The 17487-nt window shown below is 45.7% G+C and overlaps 1 pseudogene; it reads right to left on the reverse strand.

The window, feature by feature from the left end:
• Window positions 1–1417: 1417 nt before the first annotated feature.
• LOC129861412 (uncharacterized) lies at window positions 1418–4154 on the reverse strand (annotated as a pseudogene).
• Window positions 4155–17487: the final 13333 nt, after the last annotated feature.

Consider the following 17487-nt stretch of genomic DNA (forward strand, 5'->3'; position numbering starts at 1 on the left):
TTCGACAGAAACACGATTTATCATAATAAAAATGTCCTACCTTGAGCTGTTCTTCCATCAGTATCTTGGGCAAAGGATCCTTTCTTGGGAGTAATCGCCTTTTGGTGGAAAGCTGTCCTCTTGCCATGTGGAAATGCCAACTGCGTTCGGGATGAACTGAAAAGCGTGCCCAGCTATTCACATCGTTTCAAAAATAAATGTTCCAAAATCGCACTAAACGGATATAAATTGCTATAAAACGCTTTAAATTAACTACCTTATGATGTTTTTAACTCCTATAACGAGTGAAAAGATGACCGGAGAAATATAACAGGCTAAACTAACGCTTGGAACAGGAGCGGGTCGGTGTCCAGCACGCGCGTTACGCACCAAGGAAAGACTTGCTAGCTACAGGGTTTTTTAATTTATAGGGCCTGTGAACGCGCAATCGACCCCATTGGAATCGTCATCACGTAAAGGCATCCAGGGGAAGACGTAAGAAGTGTCCGTATAGTCATAGCAATAACAGTGCCCTTTTAACTGACTTCAGAACAGTGGCCAACATTTCTGAAATCTGACTCCATGTCAGGGAAATTGCTGTAGAATGGGCTCTGTTCCACTTAGAGACAAAATTTCAACTCCTATAGAAACTATAGACTGTTTTCTATCCAATAATAATAATAATATGCATATTGTACGATCAAGGATTTTGTGGGAAGCCGTTTCAAAAATTACCCAATTAGCATAAATAGTCTAAACAGCGCCCCCATCCCCAACAGGTTAACTGCTTAATAACATTACACTGAATTGTGAATTTGTCTGCCCCCAAGGAATGTTGCACCTCTTGTCGAGGTCAGTGGTGCCTTCTTACTACTTTGCCTGGTTGCAAAGATAAAATAAAATCTCCTCAAGGGATGCCATTGAAGTGCAAGCTAAATATAAACAGATCATTCAATAAGATTCCAAGAACACAGGATGAGATGTTACTATCCTTTGTGCAAGCACTTCCAAGAGTTCATGAACAGTGAGCCTGGTGAAATTTGGGGAGCGCATCGTCAGTAGTGTACCTTTGGTTCCTAGGGTGTTTCGGCCTTTCACACTATACACCCTCCCCAAAGGCGGCCAGCGACAGGGTGATCAATCCTACGCTTGCGTCCCATTCCCAATTAGTCATAGGAGTTGCCTTGTTGTTGATAGCCAACATCCCATGGGACTATGCATGGCAGGGGCGTCTTCCTCCCTGAGTCAAGCATTGTTGACCGCATACCTACTGGCCCTCTCACTTCGGGGCCCAGCTGGGGTCTTTCCTCTTCATCCAGAGCCATTGACTGCTGCCTTCTGCCGCCTCTGATACAGCTTTGATTGCCGAACGCTGGCTCTGGCCCTTAATTCCCAGGTCTCTAAGCAGTCTGGTTGTAGATGTTGCCACAAAACCTCTTCAGCCCACCTCCATTGGTCGGACTTCTGTGTTCCAGCCATGATGCCGTGCTTCGGCAGCTAGATCGGCATAGCGCAGATGTTTTCGCTCATAAGCCTCATCTACTGAGTCCTCCCAGGGTACTGTGAGCTCAATGATGAAGACCTTCTTGAGCGAACGGGACCAGAGCACCATGTCAGGTCTTAGGGTGGTGGTTGCGATCTCCGGAGGAAACACAAGTTGCCGGCCAATGTCAGCTAGCATTTTCCAGTCGCGGGCCAAGCGCAGCTGGTCTCGCTCTAATGATGTAGAGCCGCTCTTCGGTGGTTTGCCCCTTCGCGGACAAAGGTCGTCCGTAAGGGGTGTGATGCTGCTGGGGGTGGTAGGGAGTTGGTAGCAGCTCGCTTGTCCTCCAGGGCGGACGCAAGGTTTTTAGGACTTGGTTGTGACGCCAAGTGTAGCGTCCTTGGGTGAGGCTTGTTTTACACCCTGTGAGAATGTGCCTGAGGTTGGCTGGCATGGAACAGAGGGCACAGTCCGGATCTTCACCATACCATTGGTGAAGATTAACTGTTGTTGGAAGGACGTCATATGTTGCTCTGATGGAAAAGCTCAACCGCCTCGCTTCCATGGCCCACAGATCCTTCCAGCTGATCTTCCTCTTCTCCACACTATCCCATCGAGTCCACTGTCCCTGTTTGGCAAGAGCGACTGCCTTGGCCCACCTTGCAGCCTCCTCCTGATGGCGTACTTCCTGCACTACCATCTTCCGCCGCTCTGGTGCAGTGGCCTTACTCAAAGCAGCACGGCTAGTTAGCCCAAGGCCTCCTCTCCCTTGCTGAACATGACCCACAATGTCAGCATGTCTGAGGGCTGCTGTTGCCTCCTGGACTGCTTTTCCTGGCCTCCATTTGCGCCCAGTTGCCAAGGTCGGCGCGTTGTTGCTCACCACTGGGTCTCGAGATTCATTCAGTGTCATCTGGAGCCTGGTTTTTGCACACTTGAATTCCTCTGTTAGACTGGTGAGGGGCAGCTTGAGGACACCATCTCCATAGAGGCCTATGGTGGTAAGGCATCGTGGAACTCCGAGCCACTTCTTTAAGTCGCCTGTGACTCCTCTTTCCATCTTCTCCACTGTTGAGATTGGAACCTCATACACTACTAGGGGCCACAACACCCGGGGTAGGAGACCAAACTGCAGACACCAGGCCTTTAACTTTCCAGGTAGCTGGGTGTTGTCGATGGACTGTAGGCTACTACTGATGTCTTTGCGCAGCTGTTGCACCTGGTCTTTGTCCTTCAGGCTTGCATCATACCACCTTCCAAGGCTTTTTACCGGCTGCTCAGACACTGTTGGGATTTGGTCATCTACGATGAAGAATTTCAGGTCAGAGAGTACTCCCTTCACAATCGAGATGCTGCGTGACTTGGATGGTTTAATCTTCATACGGGCCCAGCTGATGTTCTCCTCGAGTTTTCTGAGCAGTCTCCTGGTGCATGGGACAGTGGTGGTCAATGTTGTAATGTCGTCCATGTAGGCTCTGAGTGGAGGGAGGCGGAAACCAGAGTCGACTCGCTGTCCACCAGCAACCCATTTTGAGGATCTGATGATAACCTCCATTGCCATTATGAATGCCAACGGAGAAATGGTACATCCCGCCATTATACCTACATTCAGGCACTGCCATGAGGTGGTGAACTCTGAGGTGGTGAAGCAGAACTGCAGATCCTGGAAGTACGACTTCACCAGGGTTGTGATGGTGTCCGGTATGTGGAAAAATCTGAAGGCAGACCACAGGAGTTCATGGGGCACAGAGCCAAATGCATTGGCGAGGTCGAGGAAGACTACATGGAGGTCCCTTTTCTCCACCATGGCCATTTGGATCTGGTGCCAGATCATGCTGGAATGTTCCAAGCAGCCAGAGAACCCTGATATTCCTGCCTTCTGTACAGATGTATCGACGTACGCATTCCTTTGCAGGTACTCGGCCATCCTCTGGGCAATGACCCTAAAGAAGATTTTTCCCTCGACATTCAGTAAGGAGATTGGGCGGAATTAGCTGATGTTCACTGCATCCTTCTCCTTAGGGATCAGGACCCCGCCTGCCCTACGCCACACTTTGGGTATTATCTTCTTTTGCCAAGCTGTTCTCATAAGCCTCCAGAGGACCCTCAGGACGTCTGGTGCGTTCTTATACACTTTGTACGGGACTCCATTTGGCCCCGGGGCTGATGCTGTTCTTGCCCGTCGAACTGTGTTTTCCACCTCTTTCCATGTCGGAGGGCTGGTCTCAATATGATGTTCCGAGGGTTCAATGGGTGGGATATCTGATGGGATGGCCAGATGTTCATGTCGCTTTGAGTCAAAGTTTGTTGTTATCAGGTGCTCCTCTAGGTCTTTCTTTGTTGTTTTTAGAGCTCCACTTTTTTCCTTCGTGAAGAGATTTTTAAGGAACTTGAAGGGATCTTTATAGAATCGAGTTCTAGTTTGTTCTTTCTTCCTTCTGCGTTTCCGTAAGTTCTCTGCTCTACGGAGGGCTGCCAACCGGGTTTTAATGTCAGCCTGAAGTGCCTCTATGCCCTCCTTTTCCACTTCCGAGGCCTTCTTCCACTGTTTCTTAAGCTGTCTCCTTTCTTGAACGAGGCGCTTGATTTCTTGTTGCCTCCTGGAAACTGGTGGGGTTGGAACCTTTCTCCCGCCTTTTGCCTCTTGCACTCCAAAGCTTTCTGCCCCGTACTCATAGATGATGTCCCCCATCCTCTCCAACTTCTTCTCCACTGTGCCTCGAAGTTTCTCGAGGGTCAAGATAAGGTCAGTATTCACTGCTTCCCACAACTTCTTGTCACTGGCGCCAGGTCACTTCACATACGGTCTGTGCCCTGGTAGTCTCCTCTGGACTGCAGGTCTGGGAGGCTGGGTGAGTTCCACTCCTGTTGTTGGTTCCACCTCAGTTGTTACTTCGGTGCTTGAGTTTACGTCCTCCATGACAGTGGTACTGATGCACTGTAAACTATGGTTTGCGTCCAGTTGCTGTGCTTCATTCGACTGATTTGATCGCTTTCGCAGAAGCGATTGGATCGAGAAAATACAGTTGTCACTTAAATTATTTAGCTGTTTGAAAACAAAATTCCGAAGAGCTAAAGAATCTAGATTACATTTCTTCAGAAGGGGTTTCACCAGAGCGGTTTAGTGCAGTAGCGAAAGTGCCTATGAACAGGGAGTGATGAACAATAGCTTGCACTTCTTCAGATATGCAATTAAAATCTGGTTTGAAAGTGTTGGGGATCGGATCGAGAAGGCAGATAGAAGGCTTAAGTTGTGATATGACTTTAATGAGAATGTCTGTCAACCAGGGAAAATATATCCATAGTAAAACACTTAAAAAATAATCGTAATCCGACGATGGGTTGTGTGCGCCACCATGTTTTCTTTTCTTCTTCTATCAACCAAAGACAAGATGAGACAAGATGAGTTCGATCTGTTTGCAGTATGCATTTTGAAGGTGGTGTGTCATCTACCATCATTCACTTCCCATCGTTCACTTCCGGGAGTTTACTCGAAAGATGAGTGAAACATCCCCTCACCTAATTTTGTAATAACATCTTTGGTCTGACAGATGTTAATGTGACACCCAGAATGCATTGTATAATGTCAACAAACATGGCGCCGAACATAGCTAGGAAATAGCTTAGCATTAGCTTATCATAATCAGTATTACCTTCAAAGGTTATTTTACACACGTCATACAATCTATATAAGAATCGGAATTCATGATGTCGCCAGTACCTGAAAACGTGAATAAAACAGTAAATACATTATGCTCCATACCTACGGTACTACAGTAGAAACGACAACACGATTGTCACGTTGGTATAAAGGGATCGGGAGACAGGCGCAGGAATGCGTAATAGGGTTTTTTATTGACCCAAATTACAGCGTGCCATGTAAAGGCACAGGGACGAAGACCAAACAAATGTATACAAAACACAGGGTTGAAACCCAAACAAAAGAGAGGAGCTTCTCTAATAAATAAATACACTGGGCACACAATGACACTACATGGGACGAAACCCGTAATCATCTGCACAATACAAGTGGCACGAAAGCCAACACAGCACAGGTGCTCACAGGACCAACGGTCATTGGAACAATAATCGACAGCCCAATGGAAACCAAAGGGCACGTTTATACAATTACAATCAGGGAAATGGGGACCAGGTGTGTGTAATGACACAGTTCCGGAGGGATCCGTGACAACGATATACAGAAAATGAGGTACTTACTTTGATAGGAACGCACACAACAATGAAATCAATGCGAGTGCCAGCCAGAAAATGTGCCAGGGGGAAAACGTTTGTGCAACCCTGCGCAAATTCCTGCATACATGATCTGGGGAAACACGGTAAGTACTTGTGCTCTCCTTGAAGAGAGAAGTTTGTCCAGTTCAGTAAATCCTCAAACATAAATTGTCCGCAACAGTGAAATGGCCTACTCCTATGTGATTTTTTTTATTTTAATTTTAATTTTATTTTTAAATAAATTTTATCCCCTTTTCTCCCCAATTTTCGTGGTATCCAATCGCTAGTAATTACTATCTTGTCTCATCGCTACAACTCCCGTACGGGCTCGGGAGAGACGAAGGTCGAAAGCCATGCGTCCTCCGAAGCACAACCCAACCTAGCCGCACTGCTTCTTTAACACAGCGCGCCTCCAACCCGGAAGCCAGCCGCACCAATGTGTCGGAGGAAACACCGTGTACCTGTCCCCCTTGGTTAGCACGCACTGCGCCCGGCCCGCCACAGGAGTCGCTGGAGCGCGATGAGACAAGGATATCCCTATCGGCCAAACCCACCCTAACCCGGACGACGCTAGCCCAATTGTGCGTCGCCCCACGGACCTCCCGGTCGCGGCCGGCTGCGACAGAGCCTGGGCGCGAACCCAGAGACTCTGGTGGCGCAGTTAGCACTGCGATGCAGTGCCCTAGACCACTGCGCCACCCGGGAGGCCCACTCCTATGTGAATTAATGAGGAGGCAGAACACACAGTTCAAACTCTTGTTAGAAAATAAAACTTTTTCGAAAATTATTTGAAATTGACAAGTTGAAACAGCCTATAGATAATTAGCAGGCAGCGTGTCTTGGTTTGAGGGCAGCCCGGGTTAACTATACCGTTGCTTAACGATCACATTTTTGGAACATTCTGACATCACGTGCCTAAATAAACTCACGCTGGGGGCGACCGTTAGAGATATTTGGAACACACGCGTGAAAAGGTTAAAGTTAGCAACTAAATCATGACAAGAGGAAGGCAGAATAGGTGATCGAGTATATAGCCTAGGTCTCCACATTTCAGTTGTAAGGACTGCGTTTGACAAACTCCACTGTGGAAAAGGTGACATGTTGATATGCTTCAGGTTGCTGCCATATGATTGGCTTTCAAGATCACAAGGTAAAATCGATTCTCATATATATTTACAATCCATTTATCCAAATGACTCACTCATTTACCTTGCTCTTATACATTTGTAAATAAAGGTGCATGGAGAACGGCGTTATTTATATTGGGGAAAAGCAAGTAGATGTTGTTCCACTTGGGAGCGACCGGTTGCTCAACCTTCTTCCTCCTTTCATTGTGCATAAAGTTATGAGGGAATTAAATCGAGGTCAGAATACGGCGTATCTGTAGACACACCCCCGCCACACTTTCATTTCCTTGATCTCCACCCCAAACGAATAGCGGGTGAATAGAATAGAATGCTTAAGTTCAAGGGCAGAATGCTGTACGTGTAGAGAGAAAAGTGCATAAAATGGGAATTATGATCCATTTACGCACACTTAACTCGGGTCTGAATTCCCCCTCTTGAAGAATTGGCAGCCATTGATCATAAGGGAAAATAACTATTTAAAAGACAAATCTTGAAAGATGTTTGCAAAAATGTTTGAGGCTATGAGCGTGTGTAATATGTGTTACAAGTAGACTGACTCTCCTCTGTTCCAATGAGAGAATGACTGTGTGTGTGTGTGTGTCTATTTGTATGTGTTTGTGTGCATTCTCTCATGTGTGTTTGTCTATGTGTCTGTGCGTGTGCCTGCGCGTGTGTGTGTGCCTTTGACTGTTTGTGTGACCCTGTGTGTTTGTGTGTGTGTGTGTGTGTGTGTGTGTGTGTGTGCGTGTGCGTGTGCGTTGAGGGATTTATTTGACCCCTTATTGCCAGTGTGAGCCGATTGCTGAGATGAAAGCATGCCTTCCCAGTCTGGCTTGGTTTCTATAGATATGGACACAGCACCACACTGGCTTAGAACAATGGAGGGGCCTGCCACTCGCGCCAGCCCCTCTCAGATCATCACTCTATCCGTCAGAGCAATCATATTTTAAAAACAATAACAGGGCCAGAGGGGCACGATTCAATTGTGTGTGAGTCAGTGTGTGTGTGCGCACGGTTGAGTACGTGTGTGTGAGAGTGAAGGGGTGGGGTGAGTGAATATGTCAGTGTGTGTGTGTGTGTGTGTGTGTGTGTGTGTGTGTGTTTATGACAGTGTGTGTCAGGGTAACAGTGGTCATTTTATGTGTGTGTTTTGTGTGAGTGTGTTTCTTCGAGTGAGTAAATGTGTATACGTCTATGTATGTGACAGGTGATTTTGCGTTACATCTCTATATGTAGTTGTGTGTTTGTTTTAGTTGAGCGTGAACATGGTGGTTTGAGTATGCGCACATCTCTGAGCTTATGTGCGTGTGTCTACGGTGCGCGGTAGGCTTTGATGGCGCGGCGGGAGCGTGCCTAATGTGACTGCTCCTGTAGGGGTCCTGCACTGAGCCCCCTGCCCCTTTGCTTGTCTCCGCTGGTCAGGGGAACAACTCTCCTCTGCTAAACTTAAAAGGAACCCGAGGAATCCCCTCGGCCCCGTCCTCGGCCCCCCATGTTTTTCAGATGGCATGACATCATCCCATTAACAAAGGGGGTTGGGGAGGAGAGAGGGAGGGGCGAGTGAACGGGATAGGGAGCGAGGGGGCACCAACAAACACACCAATCAGTCACACAGCAACACTGCTGCCTGGCCAGACTACAGCACACCGGCCCTTTCCCAGTCAGCTCACCAATTGTACAAGTCAGTATTTGACGTCCATCCATGTCTGAGGACGTCGGGAGATGACGTGGAAACTGGCCACAAGGGGCAACAGTGAGCGATGTTACCTTCAAGTAGGTTTAGCTTTTGCGAGGGTGTTGGATGGGAATGGAGGCTGTGTATAAGCATCCGCCTTTGAATCCAGCGTTTTTGAGATTTTTGTTTTAAGCCTATCCCAATCATTAACCCTTACCGTTACCAGTCGGAGTGAATGCCTAACCTTAAGATTTCGGAGATAATGCCTTAACTTAACCTTAAGCACTTGAAGTTTGAGAAACATGGAAGAACTGCTAATTCTAACATGAGACTGTGAGAGCCAGTTGCCTTTTCAGCTGCTCTGGACGCTAATGTCTCCTACTCCTCTCTTGTCTCTTCCTTTCACTTTTGGTCTTGTCTTTCTTTCCTTTGTTTCTCTATTATTTACATTCTCCAGCTCTCTATTTCTTTGTCTCTCTCTCTCAGCTTTCCCTCTCTATTTCTGTCTCTCTCAGAAACCTGTTCTATTTACCTAGAATGTACCTAATTTCACAACATCCTCAATATACCCCTCATACCCTCCCTTGTTTCACCTCCTCCCTTTTCTCTATACATCCATCTATCATCCTCACTACACTATCTTGCTTTCTGTATCCCAATGTCTATTTTTATCTCAGCATTTCCAGAGGTGTGGTCCTGTGGGGTCCTGTGTGGCTCAGTTAATAGAGCATGGTCTTGCAATTCCAAAGGTTATGGGTTTGATCCCTGCTGGCCCCACCCAACGGTAAAATGTATGTATACACACATGACTGTCCGTCTTTTGGATAAAAGCATCTGCTAAATGGCATGTGGAATATATTATCTCGCTCCATCTCTCTAGCTGTCTGTCTTTCTCCAGCCATAACCTTCCTATTATCTCAAAGAAAGGTGCACACAATCTCAGAACATCTGACACACAAAAACATTGCTAATACACCCCCCCCCCCCCCCCCCTCCAACATCACACACACACCTAATCTGCTCTGTTTCCAACCCCCTTCTAATAAAGTACATTTCTGGAGCCTTGGATGTATGAGGCTAACATGATCGGATCCTCAGCGTCTGAAAGAAAGATTAAAAAATGAATTGCTTCCTGGTTGTTTTTGTGAGACGACGATGCAACAACAACCGAACCAAGTACAACAAACCCCCCCCCCCCCCTCCTTCTCTCTCCCCAGTCTTCTCTCCCTTACTGTTGCGGTTGTCGCTGACGACGGTTCCCTTCCAACCAATCGGCAGGCATCTTGGCATGTATATAAAGAGCAGTTTGGACCAAAGCTATCGTCTCCTTTCTAGTCTCAAGACAGGGGGGTTTAAACTATGAAAGCTGCCACTAAAGCTGCGTTTCACAGCATTTTTAGATTATCAAAAACATCTCAGAATTTGATGATGAATTGGTGATACGATTTTGTTCACTCAATGTCCAAAAACCAACTATTATTTACCAAATAGCCACAGATTAACTAGCTATTACAAATAGTGTAATCCGACCTAAATAGTGTAATCCTACCTAAACTTATGCCACAAGAAATGCTTGCAATCATCTTTATGCTTTTGTGCAAATGTTTCTCAGCTATATATTCACTCAAAAGCGTGAAGGCATCCCTTGAGTTCCGATCCCCTTAAGTATTAATTTTGTTATTGAGAGGACATACTATGTACAGTATGTACAGATTGGGAGACAGATATAGAGAGGGGTATAGAACGTTGTCAATGTAACTGACCAGTGTTTCCAGATTTCTATGAAATATGACCTAGTTACTTACAATATGAGTGAAATAGTTTCCGTTCATGCAAGTAGACTGCTGATTGGCTAGCGCATCCTCCTCTAGACTGCTGATTGGCCATCTCATCCTCCTCAGGGTGATTACATCATGTTCTATGAGGAAATAGCAAGCATTTTTTAAACGGTCTGTTTGAGTTGGGGGATTTCCCTCCAATACATTTTTTGGGGCCACAAATACAAGCAGAGAACAAGTCAACAACATTATTTGTGATATGAGTAACCAAAATATGAATTATTAAGAGTGAGATTTACACTGGGCAGTTACTTTAAGGACACAGACAGTAAGCCAAGCAAGGGCTCGAACCCCTGTCGCCAGGTGAGCATATGTGGTACTGAGTCGGGAGCTTAGACCTTTACACAAGACTCCAGCACTTAAAAAAGGTATTTTTGACCTCAATGGGACTACCTGGTAAAATAATGGTAAAATTAATAAATTGAAAAAGGACAAAAACAAACTGTTTCAATGAGTGATAAGGGATTTTATCCCTCACTTTTTGTAAAACCATCAAAATCAGACAGGTCCTGTTTAGGTCAAAGCCAAGGTCAAAGCCAAGGTCAAAGCCACCAGCAACTTCTAATGTCACGGCCAGTGAATCCTGACTGTTCCTGCTCCATTTATTAGCTGTGTGTGTGTGTGAAAAAAAAGAGAGAGTGTGTGTGTGTGTGTTGTGAAATGCTTTTTCAATTGGATTAGGGCTGTGTTCCTTCTCTCCCTCTCTCTCTTTCTCTCTCAACAACAAGGGCTGGTGAGCGGGCCTCCAGCCTGTTGGGGAGGAAGTTTAATGGGCGACCGTTTGCCAACTGCTCCTTTGAGGGATGGCGGTGGCGGCGGAGCCAGGATTTGGGAGGGAATGCCGGTGCCGACGGATCAGACACAGGGGGGGACCAGCTCCATGTGAACAACAGCGCCCCTACTTCAAAAACAAGCACTGACTCTCTGCCACTACTGGCCACAGTCTACACACACAGACACACACAGGCAGGCAGGCAAGCGAGCATGTAGACATGCACACATGGACAAGCATGCGCATCATTTTTTGGGGCCAAGGTGTTATTTGCTATTTTACGATGATAGTCCTGTATCACTCAGTTGGTAGAGCATGGCGTGGGTTTGATTCCCAGGGCTTTAGAAAAAAAGCGTCTGCTAAATGGCATATATAGTGCTCCAAGAGAAATGCTATTTTTACCACAGCAAAAGCACCTATCTTTACTATAACTAGGGTTACTAATTCTATACAATATCATGCTATGTGAATAGCAACTACTTTCACTATGACTCTTACTGCTACGCACCCCCCGTTGTGTGTGTGCACACAGACACACAACGCCTAAAAACAGAGGCTCCACTGCTGCAGACACCCTCTGCTCCCTGGGAATCCCTCCATACAACCCCACCCCCCTCTCCCCCTTAATCCCTCCCTTCCTCTGAATTCACTGGCACTTCCAGAAAGCTCCGAGGCGCCAGTGAAGCGGGTCTCATCTCTGGGGAACAATAAAGCAGATCTTCATAAAAACTTCAAAAAGTCCTTGCCAAGTGTTTTATAGGTGCTTTAAAGGTTTATTGGCCCTGGGGAGAGAGAGCTGAGTGATGCAGTAATCTATGCACCGCAGCCCTGTTTTTCCACCCACCGCACTGCTGCTGCTGCTAATGCTAGCTGTGTGTGCTGCTGCTGCTAATGCTAGCTGTGTGTGCTGCTGCTGCTGCTAACGCTAGCTGTGTGTGTGTGTGGATATATGGGGCTGAACTGGGGGAAACAGGTGATCACAGGATGAAGGAATGAAATGGAATGAGAGGAGAGAGGGTTTCTGGTCTGTCACCGGCACAACAGACACCCTGTCAAAACAAATGACATAATATAAAATATATGACAGCGTGTATTTACTGTCCTGAATTTTCATATCCTTTAATAGAAAACACTTATTTTACAAAAGGATGGATTCATTTTATATTCCAAAGTGTGTGTGTGCGTGAAGAGTGTGTAAGGTCATTTATAAGGTAATCTGATCACTACACCCTTGGGCTGCTACCCTGAGGCAGGGGTATCACCCCTGCATTAAGGACAGGGACCATCATCAGGACATGCACACACACGCACGCACGCACGCATGCACACACACACACACACAGTCTAGAATGGCCCAGCAGCAGGACTTCACAGGTGTCTGCCTTTCGGATCCAGTAAACACTGTAGAAAGAATACGATCACATTCATCTCCCAGATTATTTCTCTCTCATCACAGCCCGAGTCTGGGGGGACAGATACACTTCATGGCCCTTCCTGTTAGGGGATTCAGCTATTTCAACCACACCCGTTGCCGACAATCGAGCACACAGTCATGCGATCTCCATAGACAAACATTTGGAGTAGAATGGCCTTACTGAAGAGCTCAGTGACTAAATTGGACAAAAGTTTGAGAAAAAAAAAAACAACTCAAACTTGTATCTCCAACAGACCGTTTCAAAAATGCTTGCTATTTCCACATAGAACATGATGTAATCACCCTGAGGAGGATGAGATGGCCAATCAGCAGTCTAGAGGAGTATGAGCTGGCCAATCAGCGGTTTACTTGCATGAATTGTTTTTAATGACTGGTATAAGCCCACACCATTCTGTTGTTAGGGTACGCCTACACAATTCCAACACATACTTAATAAAAAAATGAAAGGAAACTATTTCACTCATATTGTAAGTAATTATAGGTCAAATTTCATAGAAATCTGGAAAAACTGGGCAGTTACTTTAACAATGTTCTGTACCCCTCTCTATATCTGTCTCCCTATCTGTACCTACAGTATACAAAGTATGTGGACACACCTTCAAATTAGTGGATTAGGCTATTTCAGCCACATCTGTTGCTGACAGGTGAATAATATGGAGCACACAGCCATACAATCTCCATAGACAAACATTGGCAGTAGAATGGCCTTACTGAAGAGATCAGTAACTTTCAACGTGGCAGTTCGTCAAATTCCTGCCCTTCTAGAGCTGTCAACTGTTATTGTGAAGTTGAAATGTGAAGGAGCAACAGTAGCTCAGCCCCAAAGTGGTAGGCCACACAAGCTCACAGAACGGGACCGCCAAGTGCTGAAGCGTGTAGCGAGTAAAAATGTCTGTCCTCGGTTGCAATATTCACTACCGAATTCCAAACCGCCTCTGGAAGCAACGTCAGCACAATAACTGTTCGACAGGAGCTTCATGAAAAGGATTTCTTTGGCCGAGCAGCGGCACATAAGCCTAAGATCACCATGTACAACGCCAAGCGTCGGCTGGAGTGGTGTAAAGCTCACCGCCATTGGACTCTGGAGCAGTGGAAATTCATACTCTAGAGTGATGAATCACGCGTCACCATCTGGCAGTCCGATGGATGAATCTTGGTTTGGCGGATGCCAGGTGAACGCTACCTGCCCCAATGAATAGTTCCAACTGTAAAGTTTGGTGGAGGAGGAATAATGGTCTGGGGCTGCTTTTCATGGTTTCGTACTAGGCCCCTTAGTTCCAGTTCAGGGAAATCTTAACGTTACAGCGTACAATGACATTCTAGACAATTCTGTGCTTCCAATTTGGTGGCAACAGTTTGGGAAAGGCCTTTTCCTATTTCAGCATCACAATGCCCCCGTGCACAAAGCGATGTCCATACAGAAATGGTTTGTCGAGACCAGTGTGGAAGAACTTGACTGACCTACACAGAGCCCTGACCTCAACCCCATCAAAAAACTTTGGGATTAATTGGAATGCTGACAGCGAGCCAGGCCTAATCGCCCCACATCAGTGCCCGACCTCACTAACGCTCTTGTGGCTGAATGGTAGCAAGTCCCCCGCAGCAATGTTCCAATATCTAGTGCAAAGCCTTCCCAGAAGAGTGGAGGCTGTTATAGCAGCAAAGGGGGGGACCACGTCCATATTAATGTCCATGATTTTGGAATGAGATGTTCGAGGAGGTGTCCGCATACTTTTTAACGTATTTGACGAGGCATTGCACCAGGGCTAAATCCACTCCCCTTCAATGTCTTTTATGAGTGTGAATTGTCACTATTCATGGACATTTCTAAATGTTTTTTTTTTTTAAAGTATTTTCAGATTTGTCACGGCCTAAAATTAGCAAGGGTCTTCCCAGACTCTTCAGGTTTAAAATGACGAGGTGTCAGAATTCCAGGACAATTCTTAAGTTACTGTCGATAAGCGGTCAAGGACTTATCTTAAAGATACAGTGTGCTTGTGTGTGTGTGTGTGTGTGTTTCAAGTCTGTCATGCTGTGTGTGTGTGGGTGTGTGTAAAGGCATAAAGGTATCTGTATGCATGTGCATTTGCATGAATATATTAACGCTGTGTGTGTGTGTGTGTGTGTGTATGAGGGGAATGTGTCCAGCTGCATATTAGTGTGTGGTATCTGTTGGTAGGGAAATATGCTGCTTTTTCTTTTCTCAGGGGGATGTAGAGATTGTGAGTTTACAGTTGAAGTCTGAAGTTTACATGCACCTTAGCCAAATACATTTAAACTCAGTTTCACAATTCCTGTCACTATCGTCTTGCTGAGAGAGAGTGGACCAAGGCGCAGCGTGTGCAAAATACATTCTCTTTTATTTTAGAGAAAGGAAAAACACGCAACGAACACTTTAACAAACTGAAACAAAACAACAAACGATCGTGAAGCTATAGACGTAAGTGCACACACAAGCTACAAACGTACAACATAGACAATTACCCACATTAACCTAGTGCCTATGGCTGTCTTAAATATGGCTCCCAATCAGAGACAATTAATGACATCTGTCTCTGATTGAGAACCATTCAGGCAACCATAGACACAGCTAGACACTTACACTAAACACAAACCCATCTACTCTACTTAACCCCCTAAACCATATAACCACCCTAGACAATACAAAAACACATACCTTCTCCATGTCACACCCTGACCTAACTAAAATAATAAAGGAAACAAAGAATACTAAGGCCAGGGCGTGACAATTCCTGACATTTAATCCTAGTAAAAATTCCCTGTCTTAGGTCAGTTAGGATCATCATTTTATTTTAAGAATGTGAAATGTCAGAATAATAGTAGAGATAATTATTTATTTCAGCTTTTATTTCTTTCATCACATTCCCAGTGGGTCAGAAGTTTACATACACCCAATTAGTATTTGGCAGCATTGCCTTTAAATTGTTTAACTTGGGTCAAACGTTTCGGGTAGCCTTCCATAAGCTTCCCACAATAAGTTGGGTGAATTTTGGCCCATTCGTCCTGACAGAGCTGGTGTAAGTGAGTCAGGTTTGTAGGCCTCCTTGCTCGCACACACTTTTTCAGTGCTGCCCACAAATTCTCTATAGGATTGAGGTCAGGGCTTTGTGATGGCCACTCCAATACCTTGACTTTGTTGTCCTTAAGCCATTTTGCCACACCATTGGAAGTATGCTTGGGGTCATTGTCCATTTGGAAGACCCATTTGCGACCAAGCTTTAACTTTCTGACTGATGTCTTGAGATGTTGCTTCAATATATCCACATATTTTCCCTCCCTCATGATGCCATCTATTTTGTGAAGTGCACCAGTCCCTCCTGCAGCAAAGCACCCCTACAACATTGCGTACTATTGCGTACTATTGTTGAAGGTGGTACCTTCAGGAGTTTGGACATTTCTCCCAAGGATGATCCAGACTTGTGGAGGTCTACAATTTGTTTTCTAAGGTCTTGGCTGATTTCTTTTGATTTTCACATGATGTCAAGCACAGAGGCACTGAGTTTGAAGGTAGGCCTTGAAATACATCCACAGGTACACCTCCAATTGACTCAAATGATGTCAATTAGCCTATCAGAAGCTTCTAAAGCCATGACATCATTTTCTGGAATTTTCCAAGCTGTCTAAAGGCACAGTCAACTTAGTGTATATAAACTTCTGACACACTGGAATTGTGATACATTGAATTATAAGTGTAATAATCTGACTGTAAACAATTGTTGGAAAAATGTCTTGTGTCATGCACAAAGTAGATGTCCTAACCGACTTGCCAAAACTATAATTAGTTAACAAGAAATTTGTGGAGTGGTTGAAAAACGAGTTTTAATGACTCCAACCTAAGTCTATTTAAACTTCCGACTTCAACTGTATATGTATGTACGTACAGTACCAGTCAAACGTTTGGACACACATACTCATTCCAGGGTTATTCTTTATTATTACTGTTTTCTACATAATAGTGAAGACATCAAAACTATGAAACATCACTTATGGAATCATTTTTATTTTATATTTGAGATTCTTCAAAGTAGCCACCCTTTGCCTTGATGACAACGTTGCACACTCTTGGCATTCTCTCAACTAGCTTTGAGAGAACATACAATGTGGTATGGATCTGCTATTTTCTTTACTTTAGAACCGGAACCCCAAACAGATGCTAGGCAGGTAACTAGCTTCTAGCTAGTAGTCAGCTAGCCACTGCTAGCGGTGATCAGCTAACCTTTAGCCAGGACAACTCCTGCCAGTCTGTACAGCGTGTTTCAATCCAGAGCTTATCGGACTCCTTTTTCTCCATATCACCGGATTCCTACCGCAAGCTCTGAACCTCTTCACCTGGATCATCGCAGCTAGCTAGCTGCTATCCAATTGGCATCTCCTGGCTAACGTCTCTGTCCCGAAGCAAGCACCAATTATCTTGAAGCTAGCCCATGCTAGGCCCATCTCCCAGCTAGCAATACCTATTTTGCCGTTTGGCCTGGACCCCTTTTATTGCCGATACGGAGCCCTACCGATCCATCACGACTGGACTACCAACATAATCTGCCCGAGGGTTTTTTTCAACAGGCTCCTTCGTTGCGACTTCCCCTGAATGCCCATCTGCTAGCCTGCTACCAGCGGCCCGTTAGCTGTCTAGAGCATCCCGCACTGTTAGCTGAAGTGGTCCATCAGTCAATTTCTTGGGCTACTATATCTATTTTGCCAATTGGCCTGTACCCTTTAACGACACGGACCCCTGCTGATCCATCACGACTGGTCTGCCGACGTAACGGCATGAGGGGGATACAACAACCGACTTCTTCCGTCGCGACGTCCCTCTAAGGCCCTTCTGCTAGCTTGCTAGCTCCGGCCCTCTAGCTGTCTCCAACTCGTCCAGTTACTCATTGGACCTTATGATCACTCGGCTACGCATGCCTCTCTCTAATGCCAA

This window comes from Salvelinus fontinalis, chromosome 8 (genome assembly GCF_029448725.1).
Source record: "Salvelinus fontinalis isolate EN_2023a chromosome 8, ASM2944872v1, whole genome shotgun sequence".
NCBI lineage: Eukaryota > Metazoa > Chordata > Actinopteri > Salmoniformes > Salmonidae > Salvelinus > Salvelinus fontinalis.